The following is a 19,544-nucleotide window of genomic DNA, read 5'->3' on the forward strand; positions in this document are numbered from 1 at the left end:
CAATGGACCTACCTATTACACCCAGGAGGAAGTTTCCTTTACACAGTCAACATCTTCCCTCTTCTCCCTGCTCTTCCTTTAATACTTTCAGCCCCCCCTACTCTCACCTAATTGATAACATCAGCCACTATGTATTTATTTGTCTTTCACCCACTCCCTACAACAATCCTCTATTTCCGTTCCTCTGTCTGATGCTGTCTTCCTCCTATCCTCCTCTGCATACTGCCTCTTCAATGTTTGATTTTAGCACCCCTTAAAGAAGACACCTCCTGAGATGCTCTCTTAGATTTACTGCCTAGCTAGATGATTGCACCCCCTCCCTCTCACCCCTTCTCTCTGTGCTCTCAGCTCCCTCCAATCTTCTGAGTTCAGCTCGTCACACCGACTGCTACCACCTACATGACTTATTGTTGAAAAGCTGGTGCAGCAGTCATAAAATGCATGCTAAAGCAATGATACACTGAACACCATTTCTTCATTCAGCAAAGACTTCTTCAGCAGGAAACTAATAATTAAACCTAAAAATTAAGGCATAGGTTTAAAGAGGGAACTTTCTTTAAACCCAAACGTGCATCCGACCAACTGAACTCCAGTTTTTCCATTTCCAGGAGAAACTTTTAAAAAAAAGAGAAGAAAAGTTTTGCATCTCAGGACAGAACATTTAACTTGCATTGCTGCTCAATGGAGTTTGTTAGAGGACCATTAGTGTAACACCTGAAGAATACTATGGTCATATACCACAAGTGTCTGAGCTCTTTAGTATTTAACAACAGCAATTTGCACTTTCATAGCACTGCTTAACAAAATAAACAAATATTTACCAAACTGTGTGAGGTAAGTGTTATCTGCATTTTACAGGTAGCAAAAATGGAGGCATAGTTTCTTGCCTATAGCTACCGCCATGGCAGAGCAAGAAACAGCACCCAGGACCTCAAACTTTCAATCTTTGTGGTTTATATCTGTTAGACAGCACTGCCTTTCATACAAATGCATGGCTGAAATATTCCCGCTTCCTGGGGAAAAAATGATTCAAAACAACTATAGAACTCAAGGGATTAAATAAGCATATTGCGGGTAGATGACAACTTCTCATTATCACTGCATTCTGCAAGAGCTTCTTCAAGAAAGAGAAAGGAATTTCCCAGAAAGAACTGAGGCTATGGCTACACTTGCACTTCAAAGCGCTTTGAAGTGCTAAGTGTAGTCAAAGCGCCAGCGCTGGGAGAGAGCTCCCTGTGGGGAATAACGTACAGCGCTGGGAGCCGCGCTCCCAGCGCTGGGGCTTTGACCACACTGGCGCTTTGCGGCGCCGCAAATTTGCAAGTGTAGCCATGGCCTGAGAAAAAAAGGATGTCAAACCCCACTAAGTACATTCTGACAGAACTAGAGTAAAAGATTGCAATTTGAGCCTTGCCTTATAGTCTGTCACAGACCAGAATGCAGGGAAGCATCAGCTCACCTCAATGGGAATGGCAAATCCACACCCCATTTCACACTACACTTACAAATCTGCAGCGCTGGTAGTTGCAGCGCTGGTTGTCCAGCTGTGCAGGGCCAGCGCTGGTGTGTGGCCACACTCACAGCTACCAGCGCTGCAGTGTGGCCACATTTGCAGCATTTGCAGTGCTGTTGGGAGTGATGAATTATGGGCAGCTATCCCAGCATTCAAGTGGCAGCAAAAGAGGGGGGTGTGGGGCAGTGTGACAGGGACCGGGGGGGGGGGGGGGAAGAGAGAGTGGATTTTTGGAACTGACACTGTGCAAAATCAGAAAATTTTCCCACTCCCTTACTGTTAACTGCAAACAGCCTGCATCCAACATACTCTCTTTCCCCCCTCTGCCCCCTCCCCCCATTTCTCTCAAGCAAAGCAAACACTCAACCCCTGTGAATGACTCCTTTTCTCGCTGCTGGTCAAGCAAAACGCAAACACTCAACCCCTGTGAATCACGCAGGGAGGAGGATCTCATTTGATTGTTCACAGATAGATCACAGCAAACAGGAGCTGATAAGCAGCTCCGGTAGAGCAGCTCTGGTAGCAACGGAGCTCCGGAGGTTCACAACAAAACAAAGAGAGGCTGCATAACAAAACAAAGGGAGTAATTTAGTTAAAAGCATTCTGGGATACACCCTTATACCCTGGAGGCCAATAACAGCGCTGGTGTGTGGCCACACTTGATGACCAGCGCTGGAAGTGCCCTGCAGGTGTGGCCACTTACTAACTGCAGCGCTGGAAAGCCTCCACCAGTGCTGCAACTTGCATAGCAACTGTGAAAAAACAGGACAGGGGTCGGGGGTAATAGGCGCCTATATAAGAAAAAGTCCCCAAAAACGGGACATCTGGTCACCTGTATTAAACAGAAAGAAGCAAAAGTAGTACTTAACTTCTGACATTCACATACAGTTACTAATGGTGGAAAGAAAGTCAAAGTTATAGAGGTGTCCTGCAAGCATCATACTATGGGAATTTGATCACCAATCCCTCCCCCATAAAAAACCTACCAAAGTCAGAATCCAACAACATAAGTTACATAATCTTTACCAATCTTTACCGTTTTACTTGTTGTCTCTCTCTCCCATTCTCCACCTTGTCTGTCATTTCTTGTCTATGCTCTTTGATGGAGAGATTGTGTCTTTTTTTTTTTTTTTGGTAAAATGCCATGCAAATTCATAGCTTGATAAATAATAGTCCCAGCACCATGCAGGACTTCAGCAAAAGGTCCAGCATTCCATTTGTTAAAAATATACCTCTTAAAGAATAATTCACCTTCTACCACAACAAGTTTTAATAAGTTACATTAACAATGCCTAGCTGTTTTCTGGCAACTTTTATTAAATTATAATTATGCATGTCTAGACAGATTATTTTAATTAGAAAAATAAATTGTCTGTCCCATAAAGATTTCTCACTGTCTCCTAAAAATGAAAGACCATAAGGCACATGTCCCTTTGCTGTAATTTGCCAGCTGAAGGCCTTTAAGTAATAACCAGCAGGCTTTGACCTCAGGAGTACAGACAACTAAGTACAGTAAATGGATATTTAAAACGGAAATGTCTCCCAGGTTGTGTACTGAGAATGTTCTTTAAATATAATTATTTACACCTCAGTACTGGAAAAGGCACTGCTCACCTGCAAATACTAAGAATTTGTTTAAAAAAGCAGCAGCCTTAGGCTTCTAAAAGGTCTGCAAACTCCCAATCAAAAATTACTGCTGCCCCATCAATGTGTCATATAAATGTTGGCATGTTAATTGTGTATTTATAAGATTGTTAATGGTTAGTTAATTTACCTCCCACACTATTATTGTACTTGAAATGATTTAATGTCTGCTGAGGGAGTTAACAACATGTAACAGCAGATGCGATATTTTTACCTTTCTACACTGTACCCCGACTTTGAGCTATTAACACTCAGCATGCTAAATTGCTCAGGTTTTCTTACAGTCTTACACATGCAATCACTTTGTCTATTGATAATTATGGGAAAATTCACAAGAAATTGTGTGTTCAACTCTAGAGTTTAACCATAAGAACCCCCTTTATTTCTAATTTTAGCAAAGGTACATTAAAACCCCTTCCATGCTAAAATGTATATCAACTGGAAAGTATTAAAAATTCCACCAAATTTCTCATTCAGACAATGTGAAGACTATTCATCAAGTCCTGATCCCCGCCACAGTATTTTAGCACTTGCCATCTATATAATAATCAGTTCCCACTTTTGACAGAGGCAAAATATAATGCAATGTCATGATTCTGACATGAGGCACAAAGGCAAAGAAATTCAGGCAAACTTCTCAACTTTATAAACCTTTATATGAGAAACCTTAAATACTAATATTCCCACAGATTTCAATGAGACTGCTCACAAGAGTATGGATTTGCAGGACAGATTCATTAATTTACTTGGCTGTGGCAATGTATCAGAACTCGCGTGCTACTCAGACCCATGGTTGATTATTGCAACTCAACGTGTAATAGTGAGACATAAGAAAATATCAGGACATCGTCACCGCTTCAGCAAAACACAACTTTGTGTGTTTTTAAATCAAAACCTTAATGTTATTTTAGCATTTTGCACTTCGCTGATACTGTTTTATTTAATGGTAGTATAATTTAGAGACAACGTTTATGTATATTCCATACAAAACATTAAAAATGTTACAGTTGTAATAAGTCTACAAAGCCTACAAAACTGTAACTTTGCCCCCTTGAGTAAGATATAATTACATGATCATAAAGTACTTATCCACAAAACCTTTACTTCGTTTAGTGTACAAGATGCACATTGCTCAGTGATGAGGCAATTTCTTTTCTTTAACTTTATTGTTCAGTGTGTGACCCAATGTCCCACTTTGTGCACATCATCCAAGCTATGCACTGAACAAAAGTTTCTCTCTCTCTCCGGGGTTCTCTATGGGTCTGATCATTGTAGTATTAAAGCACCTCACAAATCTTCATGAATTTATCCTCATACATTTCTGTGAAGTTAAGTAGCATCTTCATCATTTAACAGATGCAGAACTGAGCTACAAAGAGGCTGAGTGACTTATTCAAGGTTGCACAGGAAGTCTATGCAAAGTCAAGAATATAACTGATTCCTGTCTGATTCTTGGGTCTCAGTACACTGATTTTATCATAACAATACTTCTTCCAGTAGACTGCTGCATTTATGACACAGCATGCTGTTTATGCAGTGAATGAAATAAGGTTGCCTTGTACATCAGCCTCATGTATAACAGCATATACAAGGAGTAGGGCAGAATGCTCTGGATACCAGAGCAATTCACTGCACAACCCCCTCTCATTCAGTTGTCTAAAGCGTGCACAGAATGTGGCAGTGGTCCTGGGAAAATAATGGTATGCAATCATATATTTAAAACAGTATCTTAGTGCATACACAGGAATACATACATACAAAGGGATATATCTAAATTTGGGCTATAAAAACTTGAATGTGTCACTTCCTGACTTCTGGGTGCTCTTGGCATCATAATGTTCTTTTAATACATTTTGTATTGAATTTCTGGTTGTTTTTTTTAAGCAATGAAATTACTCCAAAAATGCTACTATATTTACTGGACAGCAATAGAGATACCCTTCACTGCACAGTATATGCAACTGATGAGGTGAGAGTTCATGCCTCATTCCATCCTCGCCTATATCATAAAAGAGAACAAAGGCGCTCCTTGGAGGTGAAATAAGGCAGGGCTCTGAAGGGGTCATACCTCCTCCCATATGGTACTCCTTGAAAGTCCTACCTCCATTCATGCACACCTTCACAGACCATATTCCACAATCCTGTCTTTGAAACCTGAAATTCTATTCCATTGTTACACACCCACGTGCGCATACAATGAAATCCTGAGACATGTATTTCACTCATTTTACATAGGCATAACTCAGCCAGAGCAAATCTAGTTTTCAGTGGCCATCTACAACGTCAGGAATACAACCCCACAAAATTTCAATGTTCCACTGCTGCCTCCAGAAGTTTTGGAGGAAACCAAAATAATTTTCTTAGTGAAAAACTTAATTTTTGCATTTTCCATGCTCGAAAATGGGCCAACAGTGTGACATTCAGAAAAATTTGCTCTTGGACTTCTCAAACACCAAATTTCAGCCAACGTGGTAAAACTCCGAGAAAGCCGTAAGCAACTAAAAATGACCTTTTATAATGGAAACATTTAGGTATCCTCAACTATAGAGGTCACTGCTTGCACTGCCTGTAAGCACCTGCTTTTACTCCTAAAAATGCAAAAGCACTAAATTACTTTGAAATATTTTGCAACATGGAAAAATAATACTTTTGTAATACAAAGATCCACAGAAACCAATGGGATAAGCGTACCATTAATGTCAAAAGATCTTTGCAGAGTGAAGCACATAGAGAAATAATGATAACGCTGGTTGCAGAATAATGATATATGTTTACACACATCATCTATGCTGAAGACATAAATCAACACTAATTATCTAAGAAAAGTACAATTGAAATCAAAAGCATTCTTTTTTACAGGACATTGTCAAACAAAAAGTTGGTAACAATTGTTATCAGAAAATATTACTTCTATCATCATGAACAGTTAGCTTACCCTAAAATTAAATACTAAGGAGCCAGTTTTTGTGTTTGCACTAAGGTAGGACTTATTAATATCAATATAGAAAGTATTAATGAGCCAATTTAGCATAGCAATGTAACATATGACTGTCTCCACAACCATAAAGTATTGCACCTAACATACTGTTAAGGAGAAAGTGTAGGGCTATCAATTTACAGATATCAATAGAAAACAGTTATGGAATAACACTGCAGACACCTCTAGAGGCTACAGCAAAACTAGATAACTTTTCAATTTCTCCATCGAAGCACTTTCTGTTCCCATTTTAAGGAAGGCAGAATAATAACTATCAACAGAGAGCTAGTCTGTACCATAATACTACATCAAGGATATATAAAAAAATAAAAGGACAGTGCAATATCGATATAAAGCTTGAGAGGTTGGAAAGCAGGAAAAACAAATCAGGAAATCTTGAAAAATGTTTACTATTTATGCAGCAGTTCACCACAAACCAAAATCTGTTTTGTGAAAGATCTCTCTTTTGGTGGGGAAAAAAATTAAATTTAAAATTTTGCCACTGCCGTAGCAAATTCCAATACATGATCCAAACTGATGTGATTTGAAGTTTACACATGATAAACTGCGATTTATATCCATCATAAAATATTCTGATAAGCACAACACTGAACAGCAAATGTTTTTATAAAATACGTGTGTGCACTTGTCCAATTCCCCGCCTCTAAGCTAAAGCTCCTCTGCTGGATCAGGACTATTACCTGAATTTGATGCCACCTACTTAATTACATGATTCTTTTTTAAAACAGCAAAAGGATGGAAAGTTTGCATATCTTGTTAAAGCTTTGAGAAATTTAAAGATACATAACTACAAATACCCATTTACAGTCATTTATAATGAAAACACTGACAGATCCTCAACTAATGCAGTTTTATCAGGCCCCAAGATAAACTAGTATAATATCCCTGTTAGATATCCCTGTTAATAGCTAATTAGAAAATATATCCAGATTTCAAATTTTTCTCTTTTATTCTAAAAATGTTAGTGAAATGTCAGTTTCTAAATAAAGTATATTTGTAACAGAATTATGTATTTATTTAGATAACTGTTTATGAGATACTAAATGTATTATGGGTCAAACAGACCTCAGCTTTGGAGTCTGAATTGTACAGACACATAAGAAACTCCTTGAGATTTGAGCTTAAGTCCAGGGTATAGATATTTCTGAGACCAAAAAAAGCACTCTCAAGCTATCAGTACTGTCAACCCCCTAAAGCATGAGATTTGCTTCAAATGTATATGATTTAAAATTATATATATATAATTTGATTATTTTTATTTGTATTCTGATATTGAGCCTTTAAGACTCAAGTTTGACCAAGACATGCAGGTGAACGAATAAAAGACATATGGGATGGATTGAAGAGACAACTTTATCAATTTTACACTTGGTAGTTGTGCAACATGCCCACCTGCTGTTTTTACGTACCAGAAACTGGTTGCAGTGCAGGTTATTGGGCTCCATTCACACCGTAACTCAAGGTAGACCCTCCACTGCCTACCCTGCAACGCAGCTCAGCAGTGAAACCTCTCTCTTTTCTCCCTACTGCAGGGGCATGGTGGCGTAGAGCCCACCAAGGTGGTGCGCACCTCAGTCCACAAAAACTTCAGGTTGCCCCCCTCATATAACCGCAAGTTCCACCAGCCAAAAGCCCAGGTCTCATTTACCACTGGGAGTTGGCCCTTTGAGCCTTTACCTGCATTGGATACTGGCCACAAGTTGCAATGAGTTAACAGTTTAACCTTCCTTACTCAAAACGTTTAAATCCTATTGCATTCAACCCAACTGAAACTCTATAATGCTGTGAGGAAGGCAAACAAAGCAAAACAAAAAACAAACCACCAGACCTCTTGACAATTTTGCCCAATGGGAAAAATTTCTTCCTGATCCCAAGAGAGACATCAGTCAGATCCACAGGATCATAAAAAAAACCACAGGTCCTATGCTACAACTATGGGGATGGAGGGTGGGGCAATCAGAACAAGGGGATTTTGAAAAGCCTAGGTAAATTTAAACCAGAGGGGAAAGGATGTTGGGTGGCATCCTGGACGCATCCTCCTGCCCCAGCCAAAGGAGAAACAGAGTACTGGGGAAGGGGGTGGGGTCATGTGGCAGCCAGCATCTTACCACACATGCACATGCCCTGGGCTATTCTCTCGCCACCGACCCCAGGTTACATTCCCAGACATCTGGTCAGAATCCTCCCCCCTGTGAATGTAGTCAGGGTATTTTCAAGCTTTTCTCTGCAAACCTGAGGGCTAGAACCCCTTCCCTTCCCTTCCCCCCCAATGCAAACTGAAATTCCCATATAAACACATGACTAGCAGCTGGGGGCTTTGAGAAAAAAATATCAAATATCATGGCAACTGGCAACACTGAATTATGGTAAAATGAGTTTTCCTTTCCCTTCCATCACCTCTGAGCTCTGTGTGGCTATGAACCCTTCTGTTCTGAGGGTGAATGCCATGAGAACTCCCCACGCATCCATAGTCTGGCTGACATTATGGCCACCCTCCCTACCTAACCCCTGGTTTTCTCAATATCTCCCTGCTCCCACAGGGAGACTTACTCTCCAGTGACCTATGTAAGATAAATTACTTTTAAATTTAAATTGAATGTATATCTGGGATTAGACAAAGCATCAAGGCAATGGTCTGACGTCAGGGTAGCCAGGTTTGTTGTGAACATGCTTTTGGTGAGTTCTGAGAGCAGTAGCTCAGATGATGATTTCATAGTAGCCGGAATAGATTTGCAAATTCACAGTTGGGCTATTGAGATAACTGTACAGTTATCATGCAGTCCCCATGCCCTAAATGACTAAGGATCATTATTAGAAATTGTCATATGCTATGGTTAAAAAATAACCATATCATCTTTATTCAGACAAAAGCCTTAGACAGAATATATAGCTCAACAGGACTGACAAATAAGTATACAGTTGCGGATCAGGAACTATTTTGAGTTCTGAGTGGATGGGACAACTCAATTTTAGTTCAATAAATATGGTTATGCTGCAGTTAAACTTCCTAAATTGTCCATTCAAAACCAGAATATTTGTGATGACACAGCCACCCCTTTAAAGTGCGACTTATCAATAAATTTCTCGTGGCTTTAATAAAATATGTTGTAATTGTCCATGTTTCAAGTTAAGTTAAAAGTAGTTTTAGATTCAACACCAGCCACAGTCCTCCTGTAAATTTCTGTGATTTTCCTTTTTCCAAAAAATGTTTCTTTTTTGTTGTAAAAGTAAAATTAAACAGAGGAAAAAAAGTTCTTTCATTTGTGTTATGTTTCAGTAATTGTAGGCAATTTTCAGACAGAAGGGTAATTTTTAAGTTGACTGTGTTCCATAATCAATTAATAAAGAATTAGTCCCTATTAGATTTGAAAGAAAAAAATCAAATTCGAAATATCACAGAATTAATACAAAGTATGAAAGTATGCCATGAATATAAAATAATTCCTTTAATCTCAGAATGCAGCAAGCTGGAAGGAACAACACAATATTACATGATTGTAGGCCTGCGTCGTTCCTTGATCCCTAGACTTTAACATCTCCATTTGACTGCAGCTTTTAAAAGTGATTTTAAAGGCCAACACAAAAAGAAAAAGATTAGTAAAGCAGAATTCATTTCCCCAACAGCTCATTGGCTGAAGCAGGAAGGTGAGAACACACTTCAATAGTTTATTGGTTCAGGTAATCCAAAATAATTTCACAATGAATTCTCCCTCCACTTATGAAAAAACAGCTCAGGATAACTATTTTCTCACCAGTACAGGAACAACCTTTCCTCTTTCTAGTCTTCAACCTCTGGTAAAAGTACCAAATTCAAACCACATATGAAAACTTAAGGAATGTTTCAAATACTCAGCTAAATTTAAGACTGAATACTTAGTTAGAAAAGCTGTCACTAATCCTTTGGTTACTATATTTTAAAAAAATACCGTAATTAAAGTCACCATTTAAAGTGGTTTTAAAAGGTGCGCTTTCATGAGAGAAACTGGATTTTTTTTTTAAATATGATGCAAGTGCAACATTTATTAAAAATACCTTTAAAATCCTTGCTAGCTTAGGAACATGTAAATCTGTTTTACATAAAATATTTTATTTCTGTATTTACTGACTGTTTGGAATTCTTCTATTTTTGCTGTCATACTAATCAGGATGCAAATTATACCAAGTGAAATACTTTAAATATTTTATTTACTGTGTCATGGAGATAGAGGGGGTTTGGAGAGAGGGAAAATTGGAGCACCCATCCACATAACCTACCTCCACTATTTGTTTCTTGGTTGTGTCAAAGCTTCATTTGACTGTAAACAAACTGTTTCTTTGCTAAACTGAGTTATCCCACCTCAAGATTTAAGCAAATAAATATGTATTAAAAAATGCAGAGATTATAAATTAGAGCAGACAAATCTGTATCTAGACTCATGCCTGCAAAGAGCATTCTATCAATATAGTGAAATGCTAATCTCCTAATTAACAACCTAATTAGGTAATTATGGCTTTGCAGAGGGATGCCTAAATGAAATATGACAACATGGTCACCTCTTTATATGGCACCTGTGGGCCTTTTCAGCTGTCACTGCAAAGAGTGCAATATCAATTTGAACAGATGACAAAGTGTTGTCATTTTTCATTCTGATATTGTACTGAATGGTTTGGACAGAAGCAGTTTACAGAAGCAGCATCTTGTCTGTTTTTTGCCTAATCTAAATATGTTCAAACACGGCTTAATTTTGAACAGTCATGATTATATTGAATTGTTTATATTGGCTACTACAGAAGTATAAGAGCACATACTCCACATTCACAAAGTTATCTAATCATACTGCGCTGGCCACATATGATGAAACTACCATAGTCTTAAAGTACATGCTCATTAGAGTTGACAAGAACAGCAAAAACCTAGAGCACATTAGTTCATTCTGGCATTTAAAGACAGGGTTTTTTTAATTAATTAATTTTAATTTATTTTTTAATTTTTATTTACTTTGTAAATAGTATGTTCCAATTTTGTTTTTTAAATTCCTTTTTAAAAATTGCTACTTCTATTAATGATCAACGCCCTTTTGCAGAACTTGAGGAAGGGTCTGTATTCAGCATCAACAAGACAGTGAAACTGACTATACTTTGCCTATTGAATAGCACTTCCTGTAAGCTGATTATTTTCTTTATCATTCTTCAATTACAGTAATCTGAGGAGTTACTTGTAACGAAAGTAGGCACAACATCTTTAGATGGAGCTGTTATTTTTCAGGTTGACACTGTCCTTTAACAATATTTGGAGATCCTCTAGACAGATATGAAAAATACTTGGCAGACATTAACTAAGCCCCAGTGTTCCTTACATTAATGTATTATTATATCTGTTTGCAAAAGGGAAACTAAGGCACAAAAAGATGATGGGACTAGCCTAAGAGTAAGTGAGAGGCAATAAAAATAAAAGGAGCTAGGAGTACTGACTCCTACTCTCCAACTATAACACAAGGCTAAGCCATGATAGCCAATGATCATGATTTAAAAAAATAAAATAAATGTTTTTATTTAAATCATTATTTTTGTACAATAAAATATTTTATATACCTGTTGCTAGTTCTTTACTTTCTTCCCATTTAATAGTCTTGAACTACTAGTGAATATTTTGTATTTTTTTTTTAAATTTCCAAATTGTTAGCAGAATCATGCAGTTTTATTCTACTAATAAGTTTCACACTTACAATGCTGATCTGTGCTGAAAGAGACAAGCCCGGGGTCCCCAATAACAATCATTCTGTGAGAACAATAAACTCAAACTCAGAATTGATAAGCATAGAGCCTGTGTTATATCTGCAGCTGCCTCCACCACCTTCCATTGCAGAGGCCTTGGGTGTTGGTAAACCCCACTCCTCCCTGTTCTCTGCTTGAGCCACATGATGGTTTAGTCTAATCCTTGTTATTGGGCTTAATCTAGGAGTAACTGGGTGGGGATTAGTGGCCTCTGTCATGCAGTAGGTCAAACTAAAAAAGGGGTTCTCAAACTTAATTGCACCGTGACCCCCTTCTGACAAAAAAACCACTACACAACCTCAGGGGGACCTGAGCCTACCTAAACCCCACAGCCCCAGATAGGGGGGCCAAAACCAAAAGGACTTCAGCCCCGGGCAAGGGGCCTGTAACCTGAGCACCGCCACCCAGGGCTGACGCCCTCAGACTTCAGCTTCAGCCCCAGGCAGTGGGGCTCGGGCTTCAGCCCCAGGCCCTATCAAGTCTAATGCCAGCCCTGGCGACCCCATTAAAATAGGGTCGTGACCCACTTTGAGGTCCCGAGACACAGTTTGAGAACCACTGGACTAAATGATCTGGTAGTCCATTCTGGTCTTCAACTCTATAGATATGACTACAAGCAATTAAAAACCCGTGGCTAGGTTGTGCCAACTGACTCAGGCTCACATGGCTCAGGCTAACGGGACGTTACAAACACCATCACTTGTACACATGTACATGAACACACTTCAGTCTTTAACATACACTTGACAAAAAAAGGAGAATCCAGAGTAGTACATTTTTCTCTTTGCTTGTATACCACTGAAAAAAATAAAATTAGATCTAAAAAAGTTTAGCTCTCCATCAAAATTCTTTGAGGAATTGTCAAGGGATTCAATTTTTAGGCTATGATTTGCATTTTTCAATCTCACTATTCCTTGACAATGACCTGCAACTGGGTTCACCTGACAATGGCCCCCTCTAAAGATCTGACTGTAGGATTGTGGCTTGTATCTCTCATCTGCCTACGGTCCTTTCTAACAAAACTAAGGAGACAAACTTAATTGCCAGATAGTAGCAAGATCACATTAAGGACTGTTTCCAATTTTTCTTTGGTCGAGATACCTTATATCTGGATGTAAATTTCATTTGGAATGTTTAACTGGTTTTCAACCACAAAATAACTGCTCCCTATCAGTCATAGTTTTATGGCTAGGTCTCTGTCACCACCGTATCACATTTCAATACTAAAAAATGTGATCCTAGAGAACTGAGAGGGACATTACCTTTAAAATATGTTTTAGAGATATAGTTCATTTTGTCTACATCAACAGTAAAAGCATATTCATAAATGTAGATTCCTGTTTCAAATACTGTAAATCTAGCTATGAATAAAACTAACTACACTGCATACAAGTAAAGGTAAAGAGAAGATAAAATCCACAGTATGTAGGCAAAATATATTACCAGAATTTAATCTCAACATTTTTCTATCACCACACTTTGTTCCAAATGCTGATTTTCTCCCCCTCCCTTTTAAAAAAAAAAAAAAAAAAAAAAAAGTTACCTGCCAATTTCTCTCTCTGGTCCTAATCCTGTTTGCCTGTATCATTTCTACTTCCAAAGCTAGAACTGCTGTCATCCAAAATTAGATCTTGAACAGCTGCTCAGGATTTATTTTCTTCATTTTTATATTCCACAGTATTTACTTATAAAACAGGAGTTCATTCCAAAGCAAATATTTTAGAAATCAAAATTTGTACCCATTTATATTAAACATTAAACTGAATAAACTTTGGACAAGACAGACCATAACTATATTTCTCTCTCATCACAACAGGGGGCGGAGGTCCTTGCACCCCTTTTATGACTTGTTTGCATATTCACAAAGAAAATGACTATTAGGCCTGGTCTACACTAGGCGTTTAAATCGGTTTTAGGAGCCTAAAACCGATTTAACGCCACAACCGTCCACACTAGGAGGCACCTTATATCGATTTTAATGGCTCTTTAAATCGGTTTCTGTACTCCTGCCCGACGAGAGGAGTAGCACTAATATCGGTATTAACATATCGGAATAGGGTTAGTGTGGCCGCAATCGACGGTATTGGCCTCCGGGAGCTATCCCACAGTGCACCACTGACCGCTCTGGACAGCATTCTCAACTCGGATGCACTGGCCAGGTAAACAGGAAAAGCCCCGCGAACTTTTGAATATTTCCTGTTTGCCCAGCGTGGAGCTCCGATCAGCACGGGTGGCGATGCAGTCCGAAATCAAAATAAAAAAAAGAGCTCCCGCATGGACCATGCGGATGTGATCGCTGTAAGGGCAGGCAAATCCGTTCTATCCGTTCTATCAGCGCTCCGTTACAGAAGATGAAATTCAGAATCCTTTTTTAAAAATCTCCAGACAGACGCCATAGCAGGGACTCAGCGCACTGCAGCGTGACAAGCGTAACGGAAAGCCAAAGAATCAAATGGATGCGCATGGACTGGAGGACTGAAGCTATCCCACAGTTCCTGCAGCCTCCTAAAATTATTTGCATTCTTGGCTGAGCTCCAAATGCTTCTAGGGTCAAACACAGTGCCCGCGGGTCAGGGCATAGCTTGGCAATCTACTCACCCACCCCCCACCCACCCCCAGAAGCGAAAGGTAAAACAATCCTCTGACTCTTTTACATGTCACCCTATCTTTACTGAATGCTGCAGATAGACGCGATAGTGCAGCACTCAACACCAACATCCTTGCTCCCCCCCCGTCATGGGCGGCTGATGGTACAAAATGATGGAAATCCATCCTCATCATCAGCATAAGCTGATCGTGCAAAAAGATGGAAATCCATCCTCATCATCAGCCTCAGCTGATGGTACAAAAGGACTGGTAACCATCCTCGTCATCAGCCTATTGGCCCTAATTTTTTCTGGTGGATGGATGGTGCAATATGGCTGGTAACCATCCTCATCATAGCAACAGGGGGCTGAGCTCCATCAGCCCCCACCCTTCATGTGTAAAGAAAAGATTCAGTTGCCCCTGGACTAGCAGTGGGATGCTGGGCTTCTCTCCTACACACTGCTTAATGTCCTGTCTGGACTATCATAGCAGCTGGAGGCTGCCTTCCACTCATTTCTCACTAACAAGTCAGTGTGTCTTATTCCTGCATTCTTTATTAATTCATCACACAAGTGGGGGGACAATGCTACGGTAGCCAAGAAAGGCTGGGGGAAGAACGGAATCAACAGGTGGGGTTGTTACAGGAGCACCCCCTGTGAATAGCATACAGATAATAATTTCTGCGGGCTCTGACACAGAGCAGGTAGTTCTCTAGCACACTTGCCTATATTAGGCAGCACTGATTCTATTTTTAGATACCAAAAAGGAGGGATTGACTCAGGGAGTCATTCCCAATTTTTGCTTTTATGACAGCAGCCAATGGTACAAAACGATGGAAGGTACAATATGGCTAGTAACCACTCTTGGCTTTTGCGCCCCTGGCTGATTGACCAGGGGCACTAGCAGCAAATGGTACAAAAGGACTGGTAGCCATGATCATCCTCAGTTCCAATTTATGGAAGGGTTTGGATGGTGCAATATGGCTAGTAACCATCTCTGCTGTCATGCAAAAGCAAAAGCATGCTTCTGTGTAGCGCTGCTGAATCGCCTGTGTGAGCGGCATCTAGTACACATACGGTGAGAGTCACAAACGGCAAAAAAAGCTCCATGATTGCCATGCTATGGCATCTGCCAGGGCAATCCAGGGGAAAAAGGCGCGAAATGCTTGTCTGCCGTTGCTTTCCCAGACGAAGGAGTGACTGACGACATTTACCCAGAACCACCCGCGACAATGATTTTTGCCCCATCAGGCACTGGGATCTCAACCCGGAAGTTCCAAGGGGCGGGGGAGGCTGCGGGAACTATGGGATAGCTAGGGAATAGCTACCCACAGTGCAACGCTCCAGAAATCGACGCTAGCCTCGGACCATGGACGCACACCACCGATTTAATGTGTTTAGTGTGGCCGCGCGCACTCGATTTTATAAAATCTGTTTTACAAAACCGGTTTATGCAAATTCGGAATAGTCCCGTAGTGTAGACGTACCCTTAGATAAATGCCCTTTGGGCTCTATATCAAATGTAACCAGACAGATTCATAATTGTTTAACTGTAGCTATCTCTTCTTTCTCCTTTTAATTTTCAAAGCTCCCTAGCAAACTCTTTTTTCCTACTTCTTCCTCGATTTCTGAGATATTAGCCCAAGGCTTCTGAAGGGTCAGTGCACAAAGCATGTCTCAGTTTTTTAAAAATTGTGAACTAACTTTTGACAGGACTTCATCTCAAAACACATCATGGGAACAGATTATGGACGTGCTTCATATGATTAATTCTGCAGTGAAAAAATTGGGTTTATGGACAACATTGCACCAAGCAGAAGATGTGAAAAAAACATACCAGAGACCAGCACCAGTAAAGACAGTTAATAGCAAATATTGAGACCTTTTCAGTATATTCCTTGTTTTGAGAAAGCTTGCCAGCAGAGACACTGGGGAAATATCAAAATGCAGAATACCAAAGGGCTGGACTAGCCTCACCTCTGATACATGAACTATATAGACCAGACGACTGAAAGAATTGGTGTTAGTAAAATGTAGCACAGCAAACTTACTGACATTATGAAGAGGTGATAATAGGAGTTATTTGCATCAGCAGACATGGGGGAAGTCTGTGAAGACTTTTTGCTTTTCTCCACTGAACACTGTGTTGATTTTTTTTTTTAAATTAACTTGTTTCAGTTATTTAAGGTATCAAGGGTCCTTGGGTATTTGTCTTGTTCTTACACCCCAGAATTTCTGGCTCTGGAAAGTTTGTTTTATTGAAAATAACAAACAGATCCTTCTGACAAACACCTTAGCCATGAGATATTTATTGTAAGGGCCACTCATACTCCTATACAAACAAATTCCAAGAGAACCGAACTATTGAAAGTGAAACCGAGACCCGACAGGGCACACAGCTGAAATAAAAAGCTAGGACTGGGGTTCTCAAACTGGGGGTCCGGATCCCTCGGGAGTCACAAGGTTATTACATGGGGGGGTCGCAAACTGTCAGCCTCTACCCCAAACCCCGCTTTGCATCCAGCATTTATAATGGTGTTAAATATATAAAAAGTGTTTTTAATTTATGGGGGGGGTTGCACTTAGAGGCTATGTGAAAGGGGTCACCAGTACAAAAGTTTGAGAACCACTGAGCTAGGGTAATCAACAGATTGTGTGTAACTATGAGAAGTAGTGACTCAAAACTGGTTGTAATTGACACTTTTTGTTAGTTCAGAGCAAATCTGCGTATAGACTCTTATTGTGGACTACATCAAAACAGTACACTCTCAATCCAAAAGAAGTGTCAACACACAGATTTGCACTAAAATAATGGGATGTTTTAATTACAACCAATTTAGTTATTTTGGTTCCAGCCTGTGTATAGACAGGACCTAAGTAAAACATGTCAGGTAAACTGAAAACAGTTTACCTGACAACTGTTTGAAAACTAAATGACAAGATGACCCATTTGGGGCATCCAGACTATGTTATTCCTGGTCTAGATGACAACCAGGGATGAGTTTAACAATACCAAACCTTACCTTTGTCTCAATCACAAAATATACCACTCCCTCTCCCACACTGGAATTCCTACAGTATATGAGCACTGTAGTTGGCTGGCAACCCTTCTCATGTGTGTCAGAAAACAAGGCAATGAATCAGCAAATAAGGCAGAGTGGAATCACTTTAAAGGGTCACACTGCAAGCACCCTATACAACCAGAGTAGCATCTTGGAGACTGGGGATCCAAACCAAAGAAGCTCACGCAGCAGGAAAGTGATAATGTTAATATTAGGTGGTGATAGCAGAACACAGAGGAATGTAACTTACTGTATTATCTCTGGACATCAGGTCCATTGTACTTGCTTATGGGAACCAGAAAATCAGTATCTGAACCAAAGCCTGTCAACAGTATCTCAATTGCTATAATGTGCCTGAGTCCAGACCTTTTGCCACATGCCCCACCAGATCACCACCTGTTTTCCCCTTTCAAATCACTTCTTAGAAGCCCACTTGATCTACAATGTTTACCTCAACTATTGCTTCTTGTCCATTACCTCTACTATACATATTTGTGCAATTACAATGAAGTCTTTGCAAAAAGATTGGTGTGTTTTAAGTGTATTTTACCTACCCTAAAGGGCTGCAAACAAAGTTCTCTATATAAACAATACTAATTTGTAGATGTACAGGACTGATTTAGTCACATAAGTCTCAAATATCATAAAGGTAGAATACTGGTTTCCTGTAGCCTATGAATTTAGCAAGACTTTTATTCAGAGAAATTAATGAACGATTATACAGAAGAATCTCACAAACTCACACAAGCGAAGACCCATTGTCAGTTACAGACTTGTGAATTAGCAACAGAACATGTGCACTAAAACCATGCTAATGTATCATTAGCTATACTTTTGTTCATTCATTTTCACTCCCTTTAATTTTAATGAAACGTGATACTCAAGAAATTTACAAATATTTTGCATCATACTGTGAAGATAATTAAGTCAGAAATGTGGCAATGTACAATAATCTCCGCTAACAAAGCTCTGATGAGAGATAAGGAGAAACAGAAGCCTTGTACGAACTATATAGTTCTACAGCATTTATCACATTTCTTTTTCTACCTTCAACGAGGTGTCAAATGCCCTTAGCAAAGTACCAGTTTATGGACTGGTCAAAGCGGGACAGGGGAGCAGGGTGGGAGGTAGGACTCCTGGGCCCAAGCCAGCTCTGGGAAGGGGCTGGTGTCTGACGCTGGGGGGGGGGGGGGGCAGGCGTGCTGGGCGCGAGGACTCTGGATTCCTAGGTTTCAAGCTTTCCAGTGGGGGTCTAGCTGCTCGAGGGGGTGGGGGCAGACGGAGACTAGGGCTCCGGACTCCTGGGTTCTGCCCTCAACCCCGGGAGGGGCGCGGGGTCTCGTGGCCCGACCCAGCTCTTCCCAGGGTCGGGCAGGCGGTGAACCGCAGCCCCGGGCTCGGGCTGTGGGACGCGGCCTGCCCCAGCACGGAGCCGCGCTCATCCCCGGGACAGCCCGCCGGAGTCCAGGGAGCGGGGCCGGCCGGGCGCGCGGCGCAGCTGGGACCCGGGACCCTTCCCCACTTACAGGCCTCGCGGGCGCTGCAACTCCTGTGGGGCCGGGTTCCCCTTCCTGCCCCCGCCGGCGAGGCCGCTTCCGGGGCCGCACCGATTCCGCCGACACCAGGGAGCGGTATGGACACGCTAACCCGGAAACACAACCTCCCGCCGGAAGTGACGGGTTCAGGGAAGCATGTGCAAGTGCCGGCGGGCGGGGTGGGATGTTGTGCTGTGCGCATGCGCTGATAGTGAGTGGTGTGCGCGCCGCTGCGGCCTGCGCGCGCTCCGATAGTCGCCGGGCCGGGCCGGGAGCCCTCAGCCCTCGCGTGCTGGTGGTGTGACGCCCGGGCAGGTGGGGTGCTGGGGAACAGCCAGTAATAGCCCCTGATTAGCCCTGCCGCGGCTGTGGAGGCTGCTCCCCTCTGCCCGCGTCGGGCGGGTTCCACGTGTTTGGGGGCCCAGGTGGGCGGCTAGCAGCGACTGGGGCTCG

At 41.0% G+C, this 19,544-nt stretch overlaps 1 protein-coding gene across 2 annotated transcripts in view; it reads right to left on the reverse strand.

The window, feature by feature from the left end:
- The window catches only part of MAPKAP1 (MAPK associated protein 1), a 164,994-nt gene extending 145,784 nt beyond the window's left edge, over positions 1-19,210 (reverse strand). For both annotated transcript variants that reach the window (XM_044993061.1, XM_044993060.1), the window contains exon 1: positions 19,083-19,210. The gene's annotated coding sequence lies outside the window, so the exon portion shown is untranslated. The remainder of the gene's footprint in view (positions 1-19,082) is intronic.
- Positions 19,211-19,544: the final 334 nt, after the last annotated feature.

This window comes from Mauremys mutica, chromosome 18 (genome assembly GCF_020497125.1).
Source record: "Mauremys mutica isolate MM-2020 ecotype Southern chromosome 18, ASM2049712v1, whole genome shotgun sequence".
Lineage (NCBI taxonomy): Eukaryota > Metazoa > Chordata > Testudines > Geoemydidae > Mauremys > Mauremys mutica.